This window comes from Scyliorhinus torazame, chromosome 2 (genome assembly GCF_047496885.1).
Source record: "Scyliorhinus torazame isolate Kashiwa2021f chromosome 2, sScyTor2.1, whole genome shotgun sequence".
In the NCBI taxonomy this organism is placed as follows: Eukaryota; Metazoa; Chordata; class Chondrichthyes; order Carcharhiniformes; family Scyliorhinidae; genus Scyliorhinus; species Scyliorhinus torazame.
Window position 1 is genome coordinate 379,516,511 of NC_092708.1, and position 16,093 is coordinate 379,532,603.

Genomic DNA, 16,093 nt, shown 5'->3' on the forward strand with positions numbered 1-16,093 from the left:
CAAGACCTAGCTTGGCTGGTGGTGAGAAAGGCCCTCCCTGTCAGATTCTTCATGCACACCCGAAGGCTCTGCACCAATGCACGCTGCCCTCGGAGTGGCTGTGGCGGAAATGAGACGGTCACACACCTCCTTGTGGAATGTGCCTTTGCAAAGAAGGTCTGGAGAGAGATGCAGTGGTATTTGTCAAGGTTTATCCCAAACAGATCTGTGACACAGGACTCTGTGCTCTACGGACTGTTTCCAGGGACACACACCGAGACAAATATCAACTGCTGCTGGAAGGTCATCAACTCGGTAAAAGACGCTCTTTGGTCTGCCCGAAACTTGCTGATCTTCCAGTGCAAAGAATTGTCCTCGACCGAGTGTTGCAGACTGGCACATTCCAAGGTCCAGGACTACGTGCTGAGGGACGCACTCAAGCTTGGGGCAGCTGCCGCCAAGGCGCAATGGGGAAAGACCACTGTGTAAAGTCTTTCCAGCAAATGTACACCGAGGGGCGCGTAACAGTGTAAAGCCCGTCGGTCTGGGCAACCAACACTCCAATGTATAAAACAAACATGACAATGTAAATATTTAAGAAGGAATTGTAATGTAAAGAGTGATATGTGTATGACAATATCAAAATTGAATGAAAGAAAGTCAAGGCAACATGTAACCCTGCCGGAAATGTACAGTCAAGACAATTTGAAATGTTTCTGTAATGCTCATGATAAATTTTTATGAATAAAGTATATTTTTTTGGGGAAAAAAAAAAAAAAAAAAAAAAAATCTGTTCTTATCAGTTTAATATCTGATACGTCCCTTATCTGGGGACCATATATTAAATTGATTTTTGGAGCAGGGAGATGGAATAGGGGCTTGCTCCGTCCACTCCACGCATCGACCTGGTATTGCAGTATCTCCAGCAACGGTGCACACCACCCCTTCATGGGGAATTTCAAACTCAAAAAACAGCTCAAACACATACAAATATACACTTTATTCACTTCTTTCAGCACACAACAAAATGCTTCGGCAACTGGCTGCTGCTACTCACCTTCTACCTGGCCCCGGTGTCATGAAGAATGACCAAACGCATCTTACAAGCACAACGGCGAAAGGGAACTCATTCGAAATTGACCACCCATTTCACTCTTCAATGTGCATTACTCGGCTTCTCGGCCTTTTGCCTAAGATCAAGTGTAGTCTCATTTGATCGAGAGAAGCTGAGGATTTCCATGTCGATCGTGGATTGGAGAACTCGGAGGGATTGAAGTCGTCAAAGAGGAAACGTTTGGAGCTTGGCTGCTATTGGTGGATCTACATGCTGGCCTAAACCTCGGGTTTAGGCCTAACGCCGATACAGTTTCACACCCAACGTCCGAGCTATGGATGCAGCTGCATCCCGACCACCAGGCTGGGGAGTGCGAAACACTGTCCGAGTCACAGTGAAGAAAACGGAGGGAGAGTCACCTTCGGACCGGAAACACTTCGTGAAGTGGGTGCTGCTTGAGTGTTGTGGGTTTAAAGCAACAGAGATCTTCTGCTTGCAAAACTTCCCCAAGAATGGTTTCTTTGATGTCACCTTCAAGAGCGTCGCAGCGTGCATCAAATTCTTGAACGTCTTCAAGGAAAAAGGTAACCAGAGTCCCTTGTCGATCCTGACTGCGGAGCCTCTGTTTACGCTACCGGCACAGCGAAATCGGGTTGTTACACTGCACACGTACAACCCCCACGTCCCTGTATCTGATGTGCTCACGTTCCTCGCCAGGTACGCTGAGCTGAAAAGTGACAGCGTGCAAGTGAAAGACACCTTCGGCATCTGGACAAGTGAGCACCAGGTCAAGGTGACCCTAAGAACGGACAGCAACGGAGCCATCCTGCATCCCCCCTCCAATTTCGCTATTGGAGTAAATCGTGGCTACCTCTACTACGTGGGACAGCCACGAGTATGCCACACCTGTGGCAAAACGGGGCATGTTGCCGCAAACTGCAGTGTGACCTTCTGCAAGAACTGCAGGCAGGAGGGACACATGACTAAGGACTGCAAAGAAGACAAGTGCTGCAACCTGTGTGGGGAGGCCGGCCATCTTTACAGGGCCTGCCCGAAACGCGGGGCGACATACGCTCAAATCATCAGCAGCGGAGTTAAAAAGGCGACCAGAGAGGAGGTGCATACACCCTCCACCGAAAAAGACACCACGGCTCAGAATGAGGAAAAGCAACAAAAGGGCCCCCAACAAAAAGAAGAGGCCCCAGCACCTCCTGACAACCCAACCCCAGCCCCATCTGATGAGGAACACTCAATGGAAGAGGAAGAGGATGGGACAAAGAATAAAGAGCCCTGGGAAACAGTGAACAGGGACAAACGAAAGCGGAAACAAAAAAACAAACTGAAGAACCCCCCGAGGGGTAGTGGCAAAAAGCGACACCTCTCAGCCGGCGCACTTAGCGCCGACACCTCATCCGATGAGGGAAAACAGGACAAGAATCGGCCTCAAATAAAGAGGCAAAGCACCAACGTGGAACGGAAGGCACAGACCCCCCAGACCACCGACCGGGAAGGAAACAAGGTCACAGACCAACCCCCGATAGTAACGAGCAGCAACAACCCAGGTGAAGACCGGCCTGCAACCCCAACACCTACTGACTGCCATGACGAACGCCAGGGCTACATCACCCCCCCAATGCATCTGCATCAAAATCACGGGGCCAGTACGGACCAGAACAGCTTTCTCAGCCCTGCAACTGTGCTAAAGTTTGCGAGCACCACCGGCATGCTGGGGAACATCGAACAGCTGGAACAGCCAACTGTATAGACTCTGGACTCTTGAGACTGGTAAATCTATCTTTTTTATAATGGGTTTAAAAATTGCATCCATAAATGTGCGAAGCATCAAAGATACTTCGCGGTGTGTAGCCACACTCAACTATTTGGCAAATGTAAAAGCTGACCTACTGTTCCTGCAGGAGTGCGGAATTCCGCACCTCAGCAACTACAGGCGCTGGTCGAGCTGGTGGTCCCACGGGCCATCCATCTGGTCAGGAGGAAACGACTGCCGCTCCTCCGGCCTGGGTATTCTGCTGCGGGGAGGCAACTTCACCATCTCCGACGTTAAGGAGGTGGTGGGCGGGCGCCTCCTCGTAGCAGACGTGAAATACAAAAACACCCCTCTCAGACTTATTAATGTGTACGCCCCGGCCGTAAAAAGTGAGCGGCTGGCAGTTCTTCAGCAACTCCCACTGCTGTTGGCCACCTCCAAGCCGGTCATCCTGGGTGGTGACTTCAACTGCATCATCGATGCGGCTGGACGATCCAGCAAAGCCGACAGCAAACTAGACGCTACGTCCAGACTCCTGATGGAAACGGTAAAAGACGCCAAGCTGCTCGACGTCTGCAGCAACCCTGCAGACGGCGCGCAGCGTAGATACACATGGTCACGGCCAGACGGGTCCGTCCGCTCCAGGATAGACTTCTTTTTTGTGTCCCGAGCTTTCACGGTCAGGTCCACCGACGTAACGCCGGTGTTCTTCTCTGACCACTGCCTCCTACTGGCCGACTGCCACCTGCAGGAAGACCAGGGGGTAGGCAGGGGGACGTGGAAGCTAAATGTAAAACTGCTGACCCCTGAGAACATCGAGGAACTCAGGAGGGATTACAAAGGTTGGAGAACCGTGAAACCCCTCTTTGAGGCCCCACATCTCTGGTGGGAAGCAATCAAGGGGAATATCAAGAGGTTTTTCATCCTCAAGGGCGTTCAAAAGGTGAGAGAGAGACGAGGGGTCATGTCCAGGCTCCAGAAAAGTATGCAAAATTTGCTCCAGCTGCAGTCGATGGGGGTGGATGTCAAGGAGGATCTCCAAGAGGTGAAGAGCCAGCAAGCCTCGCTCTACACCTCGGAGGCCTCCAAGGTTATCTTCCGTTCCAGAGTCCGCTCCGTGGAGCAGGACGAAAAGTGCTCACGCTTCTTCTTCCAAAAGGTGCACAGAGAGACCTCTGTGATCAGCAGCCTGAAGGAAGAAGATGGCTCTGAAAAGTCATCGCAGTCTGACATCCTGAGGATCAGCCAATCCTTTTATGCCGGACTGTATGACCTGAAGCCAACAGATAGCACTGTTTCCCAGACCTTCCTGTCGACTATCACGGAGGTCATAGGCGACAGCGAGCTGGAAAACCTGGACAAACCACTAACTCTGGACGAGCTGACAAAGGCCGCCAAGTCCTTCGAGACGAGTAAAACTCCCGGAAGCGACGGCTTACCGGTTGAGTTGTATTCGGCTCTGTGGGACTGGATGGGCCCAGACCTGCTGGAAGTGTACGAGAGTATGCTTCTGGAAGGCAGCATGTCAGAGTCCATGAGGAAAGGCATCATCACCCTCATCTACAAGCAGAAGGGGGAAAGGGAAGAAATTCGAAATTGGCGACCCATTTCACTGTTGAATGTGGACTACAAAATTCTAGCAAAGGTCATCGCCAATCGGGTCAGGTCTGCTCTGGAGTCGGTGATCCACCCTGACCAGACCTGTGCTGTACCCGGCAGGAAGATCTCTGATAGCCTTGCGCTACTCAGGGATACGATCGCCTACGTGCAGGACAGGAGGGTGGACACCTGCCTCATCAGCCTTGACCAGGAGAAGGCTTTTGACAGAATATCGCACACCTACATGATGGATGTGCTCTCCAAAATGGGGTTTGGGGAGGGAATTCGCAATTGGATCAAACTGCTCTACACAAACATCTATAGCGCAGTCTCAATCAATGGGTGGGAATCAGAAAAGTTCCAGATCAAATCTGGAGTCAGGCAGGGCTGCCCTCTCTCCTCTGCCCTTTTTGTGTGCTGCATAGAACCTTTTGCCGAGTCCATCAGGAGGGATCCGGGTATAAGAGGAGTGACGATCCCAGGCAGTGGAGGCATGCAAGTCAAGGCCTCCCTGTACATGGACGACGTTGCCGTCTTCTGCTCGGATCCTGCGTCTGTGCGCAGGCTCTTGACCACCTGCGACCAGTTTGAACTGGCCTCGGGAGCCAAGGTAAACCGGGGCAAGAGCGAGGCCATGTTCTTTGGGAACTGGGCCGACCGGTCCTTTGTCCCCTTCACTGTCAGGTCAGATTACCTGAAGGTGCTGGGGATATGGTTCGGAGCTGCTGGGGCATGCACCAAAAACTGGGAGGAGCGCATCGCAAAGGTAAGACAGAAACTGGGCTGGTGGGAGCAACGCTCCCTCTCCATTGCGGGCAAAACCCTGGTCATCAGGTGTGAGGTACTCTCGGTGTTGCTGTACGTGGCGCAGGTCTGGCCCATAACCCGACCCTACGCCACAGCAGTCACCCGGGCCATCTTCAAATTCATCTGGCGATCCAAGATGGACCGTGTCCGAAGGGACACCATGTACAAACCTCTGGAGAAAGGAGGGCGGAACGTACCCAACGCCTCCCTCATCCTGTTGGCCACCTTTGTGTCCAGCTGCATCAAGCTGTGCGTGGACCCCCAGTATGCAAACACCAAGTGTCACTACATACTGAGGTTCTACCTGTCCCCGGTGTTACGAAGGATGGGCCTGGCCTCATTGCCGCGGAACGCTCCAAGTAGTTGGACCGTACCGTACCACCTGTCCTTCGTGGAAAAGTTTTTGAAGAAAAACACCTTTGACCACAAGGCAATGAAGCAGTGGTCAGCACGTAATGTCCTCGAGGCCCTCAGGGAAAAGGAGACCGTGGAGGACGTTGGATGGTTCCCTGAGCAGACTGCCAGAGTCATCTGGCAGAACGCCTCATCACCAGAACTTTCAAACAAGCACCAAGACCTAGCTTGGCTGGTGGTGAGAAGGGCCCTCCCTGTCAGATTCTTCATGCACACCCGAAGGCTCTGCACCAATGCACGCTGCCCTCGGAGTGGCTGTGGGGGAAATGAGACGGTCACACACCTCCTTGTGGAATGTGCCTTTGCAAAGAAGGTCTGGAGAGAGATGCAGTGGTATTTGTCAAGGTTTATCCCAAACAGATCTGTGACACAGGACTCTGTGCTCTACGGACTGTTTCCAGGGACACACACCGAGACAAATATCAACTGCTGCTGGAAGGTCATCAACTCGGTAAAAGACGCTCTTTGGTCTGCCCGAAACTTGCTGATCTTCCAGTGCAAAGAATTGTCCTCGACCGAGTGTTGCAGACTGGCACATTCCAAGGTCCAGGACTACGTGCTGAGGGACGCACTCAAGCTTGGGGCAGCTGCCGCCAAGGCGCAATGGGGAAAGACCACAGTGTAAAGTCTTTCCAGCAAATGTACACCGAGGGGCCGGTAACAGTGTAAAGCCCCTCGGTCGGGGCAACCAACACTCCAATGTATAAAACAAACATGCCACTGTAAATATTTCAGAAGGAATTGTAATGTAAAGAGTGATATGTGTATGACAATAACAAAATTGAATGGAAGAAAGTCAAGGCAACATGTAACCCTGCCGGAAATGTACAGTCAAGACAATTTGAAATGTTTCTGTAATGCTCATGATAAATTTTTATGAATAAAGTATATTTTTTTGAGAAAAAAAAAAAAAAAAAAAAAAATCTGTTCTTATCAGTTTAATATCTGATACGTCCCTTATCTGGGGACCATATATTAAATTGATTTTTGGAGCAGGGAGATGGAATAGGGGCTTGCTCCGTCCACTCCACGCATCGACCTGGTATTGCAGTATCTCCAGCAACGGTGCACACCACCCCTTGATGGGGAATTTCAAACTCAAAAAACAGATCAAACACATACAAATATACACTTTATTCACTTCTTCCAGCACACATACAAAAAGTATATTAAATTGATGCGCTAAGCGTCAAGAACCACAAAGACATGTGAGACTTTAACTCAGGCTGAACAGGTAGCATCTCTAGCAGGGCAGCGTTTCCTGGGGTGTTTTGCCTGGCCACAAAAATAACACTGGGGCCCAGGCATTTTTACTGCTGGAGTGGCTGGGTGGGCCGTGACTTGCAGGGGTTGTTGCTGGGAGGTAGCGGCCACGTAGGGAGCGTGGACAGGAGCAAAGGAAGTTTGTGCAGGCGTGTAGGACGCATTATTGTCGTAGGCTGCCTGTTGGGCCTCTGCCATAGTGACTGCCGTGTCCAGAGTCAGGGTAGTTTGTGTCAGAAGGAGTTGGCGAATCGGGACGGAAGCAATGCCAGCTACAAAGGCATCAAGCGCCAGGGCCTCAGTGTTCTGCTCAGCGGAGACTGCTGGCGCGTTGCAGGTGAGCGCGAGGGCACGGAGGTCCCGAACAAACACGGATAGGGGTTCACCCGGCTGCTGGTGCCGGGAGGCGAGGCGGTGGCGGGCGTAAATAGAATTAACAGTTCGTGCATACCGGCTTTTGAGCTTCACGATGGCATCGGCATAGGTCGTTGTTCCCGTGATGAGGTCGAAAAGCCCGTAGTCGAGCCGTGAGCACAGGAGATTGAGTCGGTCGGCGTCCGTTTTGGCGAAGGCGGAGGATGCTTCCAGGTAGGCCTCGAAACACCGGAGCCAGCAGTTGAAAAGGTGATCTGCGCGTGGAGCGTGGGGGTCGAGCGAGAGCTTGTCGGGTTTCAGAGCAGCCTCCATTATAACTGTAATATCACACACCTACATGATGGATGTGCTCTCCAAAATGGGGTTTGGGGAGGGAATTCGCAATTGGGTCAAACTGCTCTACACAAACATCTATAGCGCAGTCTCAATCAATGGGTGGGAATCAGAAAAGTTCCAAATCAAATCTGGAGTCAGGCAGGGCTGCCCTCTCTCCTCTGCCCTTTTTGTGTGCTGCATAGAACCTTTTGCCGAGTCCATCAGGAGGGATCCGGGCATAAGAGGAGTGACGATCCCAGGCAGTGGAGGCATGCAAGTCAAGGCCTCCCTGTACATGGACGACGTTGCCGTCTTCTGCTCGGATCCTGCGTCTGTGCGCAGGCTCTTGACCACCTGCGACCAGTTTGAACTGGCCTCGGGAGCCAAGGTAAACCGTGGCAAGAGCGAGGCCATGTTCTTTGGGAACTGGGCCGACCGGTCCTTTGTCCCCTTCACTGTCAGGTCCGATTACCTGAAGGTGCTGGGGATATGGTTCGGAGCTGCTGGGGCGTGCACCAAAAACTGGGAGGAGCGCATAGGAAAGGTAAGACAGAAACTGGGCTGGTGGGAGCAACGCTCCCTCTCCATTGCGGGCAAAACCCTGGTCATCAGGTGTGAGGTACTCTCGGTGCTACTGTACGTGGCGCAGGTCTGGCCCATAACCCGACCCTACGCCACAGCAGTCACCCGGGCCATCTTCAAATTTATCTGGCGATCCAAGATGGACCGTGTCCGAAGGGACACCATGTACAAACCTCTGGAGAAGGGAGGGCGGAACGTACCCAACGCCTCCCTCATCCTGTTGGCCACCTTTGTGTCCAGCTGCATCAAGCTGTGCGTGGACCCCCAGTATGCAAACACCAAGTGTCACTACATACTGAGGTTCTACCTGTCCCCGGTGTTGCGAAGGATGGGCCTGGCCTCATTGCCGCGGAACGCTCCAAGTAGTTGGACCGTACCGTACCACCTGTCCTTTGTGGAAAAGTTTTTGAAGGAAAACACCTTTGACCACAAGGCAATGAAGCAGTGGTCAGCACGTAATGTCCTCGAGGCCCTCAGGGAAAAAGAGACCGTGGAGGACGTTGGATGGTTCCCTGAGCAGACTGCCAGAGTCATCTGGCAGAACGCCTCATCACCAGAACTTTCAAACAAGCACCAAGACCTAGCTTGGCTGGTGGTGAGAAAGGCCCTCCCTGTCAGATTCTTCATGCACACCCGAAGGCTCTGCACCAATGCACGCTGCCCTCGGAGTGGCTGTGGGGGAAATGAGACGGTCACACACCTCCTTGTGGAATGTGCCTTTGCAAAGAAGGTCTGGAGAGAGATGCAGTGGTATTTGTCAAGGTTTATCCCAAACAGATCTGTGACACAGGACTCTGTGCTCTACGGACTGTTGCCAGGGACACACACCGAGACAAATATCAACTGCAGCTGGAAGGTCATCAACTCGGTAAAAGACGCTCTTTGGTCTGCCCGAAACTTGCTGATCTTCCAGTGCAAAGAATTGTCCTCGACCGAGTGTTGCAGACTGGCACATTCCAAGGTCCAGGACTACGTGCTGAGGGACGCACTCAAGCTTGGGGCAGCTGCCGCCAAGGCGCAATGGGGAAAGACCACTGTGTAAAGTCTTTCCAGCAAATGTACACCGAGGGGCGCGTAACAGTGTAAAGCTCCTCGGTCTGGGCAACCAACACTCCAATGTATAAAACAAACATGCCACTGTAAATATTTAAGAAGGAATGGTAATGTAAAGAGTGATATGTGTACGACAATATCAAAATTGAATGGAAGAAAGTCAAGGCAACATGTAACCCTGCCGGAAATGTACAGTCAAGACAATTTGAAATGTTTCTGTAACGCTCATGATAAATTTTTATGAATAAAGTATATTTTTTTGAAAAAAAAAAAAAATCTGTTCTTATCAGTTTAAAGAACTTAAAGAAGGAATTGTAATGTAAAGAGTGATATGTGTATGACAATATCAAGATTGAATGAAAGAAAGTCAAGGCAACATGTAACCCTGCCGGAAATGTACAGTCAAGACAATTTGAAATGTTTCTGTAATGCTCATGATAAATTTTTATGAATAAAGTATATTTTTTTGAAAAAAAAAAATAAAAAATCTGTTCTTATCAGTTTAATATCTGATATGTCCCTTATCTGGGGACCATATATTAAATTGATTTTTGGAGCAGGGAGATGGAATAGGGGCTTGCTCCGTCCACTCCACGCATCGACCTGGTATTGCAGTATCTCCAGCAACGGTGCACACCACCCCTTCATGGGGAATTTCAAACTCAAAAAACAGCTCAAACACATACAAATATACACTTTAATCACTTCTTCCAGCACACAACAAAATGCTTCAGCAAGTGGCTGCTGCTACTTACCTTCTACCTGGCCCCGGTGTCATGAAGAATGACCAAACGCATCTTACAAGCACAACGGCGAAAGGGAACTCATTCGAAATTGACCACCCATTTCACTCTTGAATGTGCATTACTCGGCTTCTCGGCCTTTTTCCTAAGATCAAGTGTCGTCTCATTTGATCGAGTGAAGCTGAGGATTTCGATGTCGATCGTGGATTGGACAACTCGGAGGGATTGAAGTCGTCAAAGAGGAAACGTTTGGAGCTTGGCTGCTATTGGTGGATCTACATGCTGGCCTAAACCTCGGGTTTAGGCCTAACGCCGATACAGTTTCACACCCAACGTACGAGCTATGGATGCAGCTGCATCCCGACCACCAGGCTGGGGCGTGCGAAACACTGTCCGAGTCACAGTGAAGAAAACGGATGGAGAGTCACCTTTGGACCGGAAACACTTCGTGAAGAAGGTGCTGCTCGAGTGCTGTGGGTTTAAAGCAACAGAGATCTTCTGCTTGCAAAACTTCCCCAAGAATGGTTTCTTTGATGTCACCTTCAAGAGCGTCGCAGCGTGCATCAAATTCTTGAACGTCTTCAAGGAAAAAGGTAACCAGAGTCCCTTGTCGATCCTGACTGCGGAACCTCTGTTTACGCTACCGGCACAGCGAAATCGGGTTGTTACACTGCACACGTACAACCCCCACGTCCCTGTGCCTGATGTGCTCACGTTCCTCGCCAGGTACGCTGAGCTGAAAAGTGACAGCGTGCAAGTGAAAGACACCTTCGGCATCTGGACAAGTGAGCACCAGGTCAAGGTGACCCTAAGAACGGACAGCAACGGAGCCATCCTGCATCCCCCCTCCAATTTCGCTATTGGAGTAAATCGTGGCTACCTCTACTACGTGGGACAGCCACGAGTATGCCACGCATGTGGCAAAACGGGGCATGTTGCCGCAAACTGCAGTGTGACCTTCTGCAAGAACTGCAGGCAGGAGGGACACATGACTAAGGACTGCAAGGAAGACAAGTGCTGCAACCTGTGTGGGGAGGCCGGCCATCTTTACAGGGCCTGCCCGAAACGCGGGGCGACATACGCACAGATCATCAGCAGCGGAGTCAAAAAGGCGACCAGAGAGGAGGTGCATACACCCTCCACCGAAAAAGACACCATGGTTCAGAATGAGGAAAAGCAACAGAAGGACCCCCAACAAAAAGAGGAGGCCCCAGCACCTCCTGACAACCCAACCCCAGCCCCATCTGATGAGGAACACTCAATGGAAGAGGAAGAGGATGGGACAAAGAATAAAGAGCCCTGGGAAACCGTGAACAGGGACAAACGTAAGAGGAAACAAAAAAACAAACTGAAGAACCCCGAGGGGTAGTGGCAAAAAGCGACACCTCTCAGCCGGCGCACTTAGCGCCGACACCTCATCCGATGAGGGAAAACAGGACAAGAATCGGCCTCAAATAAAGAGGCAAAGCACCGACGTGGAACGGAAGGCACAGACCCCCCAGACCACCGACCGGGAAGAAAACAAGGTCACAGACCAACCCCCGATAGCAACGAGCAGCAATAACCCAGGTGAAGACCGGCCTGCAACCCCAACACCTACTGACTGCCACGACGAACCCCAGGGCTACACCACCCCCCCAATGCATCTGCATCAAAATCACGGGGCCAGTACGGACCAGAACAGTTTTCTCAGCCCTGCAACTGTGCTAAAGTTTGCGAGCACCACCGGCATGCTGGGGAACATTCAACAGCTGGAACAGCCAACTGTATAGACTCTGGACTCTTGAGATTGGTAAATCTATCTTTTCTTAATGGGTTTAAAAATTGCATCCATAAATGTGCGAAGCATCAAAGATACTTCGCGGTGTGTAGCCACACTCAACTATTTGGCAAATGTAAAAGCTGACCTACTGTTCCTGCAGGAGTGCGGAATTCCGCACCTCAGCAACTACAGGCGCTGGTCGAGTTGGTGGTCCCACGGGCCATCCATCTGGTCAGGAGGAAACGACTGCCGCTCCTCCGGCCTGGGTATTCTGCTGCGGGGAGGCAACTTCACCATCTCCGACGTTAAGGAGGTGGTGGGCGGGCGCCTCCTCGTAGCAGACGTGAAATACAAAAACACCCCTCTCAGACTTATTAATGTGTACGCCCCGGCCGTAAAAAGTGAGCGGCTGGCAGTTCTTCAGCAACTCCCACTGCTGTTGGCCACCTCCAAGCCGGTCATCCTGGGTGGTGACTTCAACTGCATCATCGATGCGGCTGGACGATCCAGCAAAGCCGACAGCAAACTAGACGCTACGTCCAGACTCCTGATGGAAACGGTAAAAGACGCCAAGCTGCTCGACGTCTGCAGCAACCCTGCAGACGGCGCGCAGCGTAGATACACATGGTCACGGCCAGACGGGTCCGTCCGCTCCAGGATAGACTTCTTTTTTGTGTCCCGAGCTTTCACGGTCAGGTCCACCGACGTAACGCCGGTGTTCTTCTCTGACCACTGCCTCCTACTGGCCGACTGCCACCTGCAGGAAGACCAGGGGGTAGGCAGGGGGACGTGGAAGCTAAATGTAAAACTGCTGACCCCTGAGAACATCGAGGAACTCAGGAGGGATTACAAAGGTTGGAGAACTGTGAAACCCCTCTTTGAGGCCCCACATCTCTGGTGGGAAGCAATCAAGGGGAATATCAAGAGGTTTTTCATCCTCAAGGGCGTTCAGAAGGTGAGAGAGAGACGAGGGGTCATGTCCAGGCTCCAGAAAAGTATGCAAAATTTGCTCCAGCTGCAGTCGATGGGGGTGGATGTCAAGGAGGATCTCCAAGAGGTGAAGAGCCAGCAAGCCTCGCTCTACACCTCGGAGGCCTCCAAGGTTATCTTCCGTTCCAGAGTCCGCTCCGTGGAGCAGGACGAAAAGTGCTCACGCTTCTTCTTCCAAAAGGTGCACAGAGAGACCTCTGTGATCAGCAGCCTGAAGGAAGAAGATGGCTCTGAAAAGTCATCGCGGTCTGACATCCTGAGGATCAGCCAATCCTTTTATGCCGGACTGTATGACCTGAAGCCAACAGATAGCACTGTTTCCCAGACCTTCCTGTCGACTATCACGGAGGTCATAGGCGACAGCGAGCTGGAAAACCTGGACAAACCACTAACTCTGGACGAGCTGACAAAGGCCGCCAAGTCCTTCGAGACGAGTAAAACTCCCGGAAGCGACGGCTTACCGGTTGAGTTGTATTCGGCTCTGTGGGACTGGATGGGCCCAGACCTGCTGGAAGTGTACGAGAGCATGCTTCTGGAAGGCAGCATGTCAGAGTCCATGAGGAAAGGCATCATCACCCTCATCTACAAGCAGAAGGGGGAAAGGGAAGAAATTCGAAATTGGCGACCCATTTCACTGTTGAATGTGGACTACAAAATTCTAGCAAAGGTCATCGCCAATCGGGTCAGGTCTGCTCTGGAGTCGGTGATCCACCCTGACCAGACCTGTGCTGTACCCGGCAGGAAGATCTCTGATAGCCTCGCGCTACTCAGGGATACGATCGCCTACGTGCAGGACAGGGGGGTGGACACTTGCCTCATCAGCCTTGACCAGGAGAAGGCTTTTGACAGAATATCGCACACCTACATGATGGATGTGCTCTCCAAAATGGGGTTTGGGGAGGGAATTCGCAATTGGATCAAACTGCTCTACACAAACATCTATAGGTAAACCGGGGCAAGAGCGAGGCCATGTTCTTTGGGAACTGGGCCGACCGGTCCTTTGTCCCCTTCACTGTCAGGTCAGATTACCTGAAGGTGCTGGGGATATGGTTCGGAGCTGCTGGGGCGTGCACCAAAAACTGGGAGGAGCGCATAGGAAAGGTAAGACAGAAACTGGGCTGGTGGGAGCAACGCTCCCTCTCCATTGCGGGCAAAACCCTGGTCATCAGGTGTGAGGTACTCTCGGTGCTACTGTACGTGGCGCAGGTCTGGCCCATAACCCGACCCTGCGCCACAGCAGTCACCCGGGCCATCTTCAAATTTATCTGGCGATCCAAGATGGACCGTGTCCGAAGGGACACCATGTACAAACCTCTGGAGAAAGGAGGGCGGAACGTACCCAACGCCTCCCTCATCCTGTTGGCCACCTTTGTGTCCAGCTGCATCAAGCTGTGCGTGGACCCCCAGTATGCAAACACCAAGTGTCACTACATACTGAGGTTCTACCTGTCCCCGGTGTTACGAAGGATGGGCCTGGCCTCATTGCCGCGGAACGCTCCAAGTAGTTGGACCGTACCGTACCACCTGTCCTTCGTGGAAAAGTTTTTGAAGAAAAACACCATTGACCACAAGGCAATGAAGCAGTGGTCAGCACGTAATGTCCTCGAGGCCCTCAGGGAAAAGGAGACTGTGGAGGACGTTGGATGGTTCCCTGAGCAGACTGCCAGAGTCATCTGGCAGAACGCCTCATCACCAGAACTTTCAAACAAGCACCAAGACCTAGCTTGGCTGGTGGTGAGAAGGGCCCTCCCTGTCAGATTCTTCATGCACACCCGAAGGCTCTGCACCAATGCACGCTGCCCTCGGAGTGGCTGTGGGGGAAATGAGACGGTCACACACCTCCTTGTGGAATGTGCCTTTGCAAAGAAGGTCTGGAGAGAGATGCAGTGGTATTTGTCAAGGTTTATCCCAAACAGATCTGTGACACAGGACTCTGTGCTCTACGGACTGTTTCCAGGGACACACACCGAGACAAATATCAACTGCTGCTGGAAGGTCATCAACTCGGTGAAAGACGCTCTTTGGTCTGCCCGAAACTTGCTGATCTTCCAGTGCAAAGAATTGTCCTCGACCGAGTGTTGCAGACTGGCACATTCCAAGGTCCAGGACTACGTGCTGAGGGACGCACTCAAGCTTGGGGCAGCTGCCGCCAAGGCGCAATGGGGAAAGACCACTGTGTAAAGTCTTTCCAGCAAATGTACACCGAGGGGCGGGTAACAGTGTAAAGCCCCTCGGTCTGGGCAACCAACACTCCAATGTATAAAACAAACATGACAATGTAAATATTTAAGAAGGAATTGTAACGTAAAGAGTGATATGTGAATAATAATATCAAAATTGAATGAAAGAAAGTCAAGGCAACATGTAACCCTGCCGGAAATGTACAGTCAAGACAATTTGAAATGTTTCTGTAATGCTTATGATAAATTTTTATGAATAAAGTAAATTTTTTTGGAAAAAAAAAAAAAATCTGTTCTTATCAGTTTAATATCTGATACGTCCCTTATCTGGGGACCATATATTAAATTGATTTTTGGAGCAGGGAGATGGAATAGGGGCTTGCTCCGTCCACTCCACGCATCGACCTGGTATTGCAGTATCTCCAGGAACGGTGCACACCACCCCTTCATGGGGAATTTCAAACTTAAAAAACAGATCAAACACATACAAATATACACTTTATTCACAGTTCTTTCAGCACACAACAAAATGCTTCGGCAAGTGGCTGCTGCTACTCAGCTTCTACCTGGCCCCGGTGTCATGAAGAATGACCAAACGCATCTTACAAGCACAACGGCGAAAGGGAACTAATTCTAAATTGACCACCCATTTCACTCTTGAATGTGCATTACTCGGCTTCTCGGCCTTTTGCCTAAGATCAAGTGTAGTCTCATTTGATCGAGAGAAGCTGAGGATTTCCATGTCGATCGTGGATTGGAGAACTCGGAGGGATTGAAGTCGTCAAAGAGGAAACGTTTGGAGCTTGGCTGCTATTGGTGGATCTACATGCTGGCCTAAACCTCGGGTTTAGGCCTAACACCGATACAGTTTCACACCCAACGAACGAGCTATGGATGCAGCTGCATCCCGACCACCAGGCTGGGGAGTGCGAAACACTGTCCGAGTCACAGTGAAGAAAACGGAAGGAGAGTCACCTGTGGACCGGAAACTCTTCGTGAAACGGGTGCTGCTCGAGTGTTGTGGGTTTAAAGCAACAGAGATCTTCTGCTTGCAAAACTTCCCCAACAATGGATATTTTGATGTCACCTTCAAGAGCGTCGCAGCGTGCATCAGATTCTTGAACGTCTTCAAGGAAAAAGGTAATCAGAGTCCCCTGTCGATCCTGACTGCGGAGCCTCTGTTTACGCTACCGTCGCAGCAAAACCGGG

General features: G+C 51.3%; 3 non-coding genes and 1 pseudogene across 3 annotated transcripts; all 4 read left to right on the forward strand.

Moving 5' to 3' along the window:
- The first annotated feature begins 730 nt into the window (after positions 1–730).
- On the forward strand, positions 731–921 carry LOC140407995 (U2 spliceosomal RNA). Its single transcript, XR_011939949.1, has one exon. It is a non-coding gene; the product is annotated as a U2 spliceosomal RNA (small nuclear RNA).
- Positions 922–6,508: 5,587 nt separating this feature from the next.
- Positions 6,509–6,697, forward strand: LOC140407987 (U2 spliceosomal RNA). The gene has a single exon (XR_011939941.1). It is a non-coding gene; the product is annotated as a U2 spliceosomal RNA (small nuclear RNA).
- Positions 6,698–9,667: 2,970 nt separating this feature from the next.
- On the forward strand, positions 9,668–9,849 carry LOC140408155 (U2 spliceosomal RNA). The gene has a single exon (XR_011940069.1). It is a non-coding gene; the product is annotated as a U2 spliceosomal RNA (small nuclear RNA).
- A 5,298-nt stretch (positions 9,850–15,147) lies between these two features.
- Positions 15,148–15,326, forward strand: LOC140408165 (U2 spliceosomal RNA; annotated as a pseudogene).
- The last annotated feature ends 767 nt before the right edge of the window (positions 15,327–16,093 follow it).